This window comes from Aspergillus bombycis (assembly GCF_001792695.1).
Source record: "Aspergillus bombycis strain NRRL26010 chromosome Unknown contig00074, whole genome shotgun sequence".
NCBI classification, from domain to species: domain Eukaryota; kingdom Fungi; phylum Ascomycota; class Eurotiomycetes; order Eurotiales; family Aspergillaceae; genus Aspergillus; species Aspergillus bombycis.
Window position 1 is genome coordinate 176,483 of NW_019170076.1, and position 6,000 is coordinate 182,482.

Genomic DNA, 6,000 nt, shown 5'->3' on the forward strand with positions numbered 1-6,000 from the left:
ATGAACGATATCTTACCGGAATCGGTGGGAACAACCTTGAGAAAGAGGTAATCTATACCGTCGCTCGCGATGCCGTACATTGGAACATTCTTGTGCACAGTGTCCTGTCGACGATGCCACGCCATAAACGTATAGAATATCGCTTGCGGATGCGCTTTTAGGGTCTTCGACGGGGCCTTCAGCTCGACACAGCAATGCAACCGATTAGAGACACTATCCTGCTCAAGGTCCGCTTGACTATGGAGTACAATATCGGGGCGTCCACTGAGAGATAGATGACAACAACCTTCTTCGCTTTTCAGATCCCTGAGCAGTGAGATATCTATCTCATTGGCCCACACCAATGTGCCGCGTGGTGCTTCCAATGGAAATTTCACGTTGCGTCTAGGTATCGCATCCGCGTGCTCGGTAGTGCGCGCGATATAACACATCACGCTTGTTAGCATGGTCATCACAATAACTCGTGATGTCGGCTCACTGTCGGTGTCAAAGTCACTGGTCGCAAGTGCGGAATAAGCGTTCTCTAGTAACAAGGATTATCAGGTATTGTTCAGCCAGTAGCTCGCAGGCGAGCACAGATCCTCATTTACTTACCAACAAGATCTGTGTTTGCTGAAGAAGGCTGGAATATCATGATTATTGAGGGGGGGTAGGGACCTAGAGGGTTAGCCTAAGGCAACCGCATGATCCTCGCACAATAATAAACAGCCCTATGTACGGTAGTTTTACCTTTTCCAGTCAAGAATTCAACCTTTTATTGAGGTACTTAGTTTCTTCACCTCTCCACATCCAATATACTTTCGTATTATGGAATGTTCAGCATGCGATAGATAGATATACGTTGAGGCTGTTGTATATATAGCAAAGGCATTTAAGGATGGGGACCGGGGACAGTTAGCATTCTTAAGAGGGTGTGAAAGCAGATGTAGTATGCACAGTATAGTAATAAGGACTTGGAAACTACACATTCACACTCCTATTTCAACGGCAGAGACTGAAAACTCATTCCCCAACCTTCAATTTGGTGCATTACTTACCAATGAAGTGCTTGCATGAAAACAGTGAATGGGAACAAACCGAAGCAGCCCCTGGTGAACTGATACGCTCAATTCACTTCTCTCACCGCGAATAGATGTGTAGTCTCTGCCTATGTCATTACAGTATATAGCAGTGTAAAAGACGTATCCAATCTTAATATCATCATCTAAAGACATATCACATCATCATGTCCTAGGTTCATTTCTCGTCCCTGTAGGTTTATTATCACCCAGCCACCTACCTAACTGCTACTCTGGTATGAGAGACACCACCGAGGAGAGCATGATTCCATCCACGTGGCAGTATTTAGTTGCCTATGTACATAACTTTTGTGATTACTATGTGCTCATGCATTCCGGCTTACAGGAATCGACCAACTGGCTGCATAGCACAACAATCCTACCGGTACCAGGTAAACGTACAGAATATTGACGAAACCATTGAATTCTACTTCCAGCACCATGCAGGATATGGGTTGTCACCAATCGCAGACCGGCTTATTACCATCAAGACTTATTGAGCAGTCATTAGGGAAGAGCCCTGGAATGGATACCAGACCAGGGGTGTCTGCTTGGTATTATATGCCAGGAAGGATATGTTCGTGGATGGCGTTTATGAAATGCCGACGACAAACCTCAAGGGGGCTGCTATCTTGATCTTCAAGAACTACCAGAGCGAATCCTACCATGGGACTCTTATTCTTATGGGCCTGCGTGCCAGTCACTCTCGCCGTTAATGCGATCGGTAGTAATTTGTAAACTACTGCCGTGTCCAGAGGACCTGGTTTTTGTCTTGCACATTACCCAGTGTGCGTCCACAGCATTGGAACATCAGAAAGTGCCTGATTGATAGATTGCCATTGCATCAAGTCTTATGCATGGTGACTAACCGTAATCGACAATTTTCTATTGTTCCTCAATAAACAACACTAGAACCGCCATATATAGCAGTTAAAGCCGGGCTGTTTCTACATGTGTTGTTTTACCGGGATTATTTGGGGCCCATTACAGGTCTTAGATTGCTTTATGCCAGTGTTCAAGTCATCATAGGGAGTCACTCGTCGTTCTTTGTATACTAGAGTTGCTCGGTTCGATTGTGAATATAATTAAAGGCATGTTTGTAGCCGGTATTTCCCACACTTGCTTGGACATTCCGAATATTTCATAGCTGAAGTCATGCACGGGGGCATGTTCTCCAAAATTGAACTTTATCAAGATGAGTGAGAGTGTTTGTATTACCAACTAGGCCTGGGACAGACCTTTCAGATACTCTAATACATGACAAGAGTTGGCCTCGTCCACTCCGGTGGCCCCTAAACTGGCCGAGATGCCCATAGGCGCAGTAAAAATGTACGTGGTTATGCAATACTTGTTTCCCAGTAAAATGTCGATGATAAAGTCGCTCTCGTGGCAGATATTCTCTGTCAATTTTAGGAATTAAAGGAGAAAGCTTTGATTTGGATGAAAGAAAATACCAGTGAGAGCTACTATGCCCTAATAGCCAAGGGTTTGATATTCACCACCCTGATTCTCATGCAGATGACACTAGAGACGTAAGTCTCTTTCTATACACTATTTCATGTGCCTTCATGCCCAGCTTCTCTTGATCTCCTTGTTTTGCTTCATTAGTGTCACCCATCTACTTATCAAGTTGGAAGTGTCCTCATCCTGACACACAAACTGTATCATCTGAAAGAGATGTTCCACCAGGGTGAATGGAATGTTCCTTATCCATTGTGACCTACAAACCCCCAAGACCATCTCAATACCAGGTCTCAAACTGTCTGTAACATCATGAATCTATTAGAGGTGTAAGGATCGTCTCTTTCTATATGCTTGGTGGCCTCCCTGAAAGATATGAACACTGCATTTATGGACATCCATTGGTTTGGGAGGACGGTTTTATGCATCATCTGCCACATAATAAGGAAGATACAAGGGAACCAATTGTATACAGAGAAAGGCCCCAGAATCTGTACAATAAAACTGTCTCGAATGACCGATAATTATATAAGTAGAGCCGGAGTGGCCGCCTCCGAACTTGTATCTCCGGATTAAACGTTAATCGTTGTTAGTAATTCTGAACGGCCGTGCGTCCCTATCTCAGTATCTTGGTCTTACCGCTACTAGCGTTACCTGCTAGCGGCGGCGATGTGGATGACAAGATTGATCATCCGGAAAAGTGGTGGTCGCCTGGCTGCACTAAATTTGGCGTTGGTGAGGAAACACGGTCCTTCTTCATTGCAACGTGCGATGACGGAGCTGGAAACAGCGTTACCACTAAGTTGGACCTCAAGCCATGTTGCGCCATCAAAACGGGAGATAAAGACGAGTATATATTGAATTCCAACTGTGATGGGCTTGACTAAACTACCAAAGTAAAGCCCACATTGAAAAATGCATATTGCATGACGGGAAGAATAACGGATTGAAGGAACTAGGTCATTTTGTCTACACAGACAACCCCGATAAGTTCACATGGACAACACTGAGTAGGTGTTTCCTTCATATATATATAAATCAGTCGCTTTCTACTAGGTACTAGCTAACTACAAATAGCATTTTGGGGAAAACACCACGTGACTGTTAAAGGTGGCGTCCTTCCTTGCTTTGACCACACAGGGGAATATGTCTGAAGTGTTTGTATTCATTGTGTGGTGTTGATCATCCCCCGTGCACCTGGAATCTGGTATGACACATAATGAATTAACATATATTGCCTTCGGGGTCGGTCATTCAGCGATGCTTTGCTGTGGTACAGGGAACAGAGATTGTAATAGAGGGATATATTGCTATCGATTAGCTTTCTCATTGACCTTCTGCAATGGTGATAACGTTCTTTTAGCTCCCTTACGTTGTCATGCATGGGTGGATTCTCCAAGAAACAGAATGAAAGACCAAGCTCTACTAGTATGTTGTATGGTACTAATTGAACATAAGATGCTTTCGAGCCGTCATAACAATTTGACCCAAGGAAAAGTGGGAATGAAGGCTGAAACAGACTCGTGGTCGGCTTAATGCAAGTTAAAAAGATCTTGGCTTTCGAATGACAAGCACTCCTGATCAATAGTTCGGGTACATCGGCAACGGTAATTATGAAACCGAGTCTAATGTCTCAAAAATCGGTGCAAGAGGCTTAAAGGCAAGAGATAAGAGCCTCAGCTGAAGAGGTTACTAACTGACTAGTGTCTACCAACTCCGTTGAGTCACCGCATAAACCTGGTACAACAACCTAACTTAAAGATAGAACAGACCAGTGGTACCATGGTTAGGGCTCGTAGGGCATGCTGCAAAGGTCCTTGAGGGGGATCAGGCCAGAAATGGTTGCCTGGCGACGGGGCACGGTGATTGGCCAATGAGGGGCCATGACTCAGGCCATCCTTGGGTCCAGTGACCCCGCCAGCGAAACGTGATACGGTGATAGGCTTGATGGGCAAACCGTCCAGCTGCGTTCTCTCCACTAACCAGTCAGCCTTGTGTCAATCCACCGGTTTCCTCCGTCCTCTCATGCATGGAACTCATCTCCGTTAGACCTTGGAAGGAGCACTCTACAAGTTGCCCGGTTTGTCACCTTGGACTTGATTCGCTCCCTGCCCTGACCGCCCCATTCTCTCCTCGGCCCTACGACTCGAAATAGGTAAGAAGAGGAGGGATGTCTATTCTATATTAGTGCCTTTAGACAGGCCAGCTGAAAACCCCTGCGACAGGAGGACGTGCGCTTGCAAAGGCCCGCGCTATCCTGTTAAACTGGCAGGGGTTTGCAAGACTGTTGCAGTCTTGGCTCCAACGGCTCCATCAAAAGTGGATAACCATGCCCAGTTGGGGTCATGTTTCCAATGAGTATCAGCTGTCATCGCAGAATTTACCTTCTGCAACAATTGCATTAGTCAGAGGCATGTGTCTACAATCTGAAGCTTCGGGTCTGGCTTGCTCTGAATTGAAACTTGAAGGACTCAGCCCGACAAACCCCACTGATCGACTAGGGCTCGGCGTCGTCCGTCGTCGGCCCTACGTGGATTGGAGCATAACCACTATGGATGGTACTAACCTTGCCCGATAGACTGGGTCCAACTATTTTTTCATCACTTGGCCCTTTTTTTTTTTCTTATTAATTTTTTTTTTAGCACCTCTTGCCTTAGTCGCGATACACGTTTTCTTCGGGCAATGAACGACCGTTGATTTTGACGGATGCCTTGCATCTGTCGGTGTTTGACTCTCTAAGCGGCTTGGATAGGAGGCATAAGACTTGCTTCTGTCTCCAGTTGTTCCGTGTTGTGTCTCCATTGTGTTCTATGATGGTCTGGTCGCCTGAAGGTCAATTTTTATAAATGATCGAACTTTAGCATCTCCCTTTCCCGGTTTAGCAAACTACCGGCAACATTCTCTTGACTTTTCCTTGTCCTTTTATGTTCGCGTCGCTCTTTGACAGGCGGCTTAATTTCGTTGTTGCATCTCGCTGGACGCCAACCCACCCTCTCTTTATCATTATAACTTACAAACCCCGAGATCATCTACCATGTGTTTCAAAGTGGTGGAGCGGTTTTCAGTCTGCGGTTGCCTTTATTTCCAACACGCGGTTGACCCGTGTGAAGCGTATGGCCAACGAGGCCATGTGGTGCAGGAGAAGGTTGTTCTCGTCGGATATGCATGCGAAAAGCATGCCGCACGACGGGGCGGATCTACGCCTAAGGGCTGCAATTGGCCCGATTCTGGCTATTCCAGCAAGGGATTTTGACGTCGATAAGCTGTGCCAATTGCAATGCCCAACGTACGCTGCACTTTGACTTGTCTGTGATGCGTTAGTCTTGGGGACAATTGCGATTGGAGTCACCATGAAAACTCACGCGACCAATTAACCTATTCTGCCGACGACGATTCGATTCCTTGGGCCTTTATTCAACGCATGCCCCCCCGCCCTTCCTCTTTACGTTCTACTAGTTCAAACATCCCACGCAATCCTTCC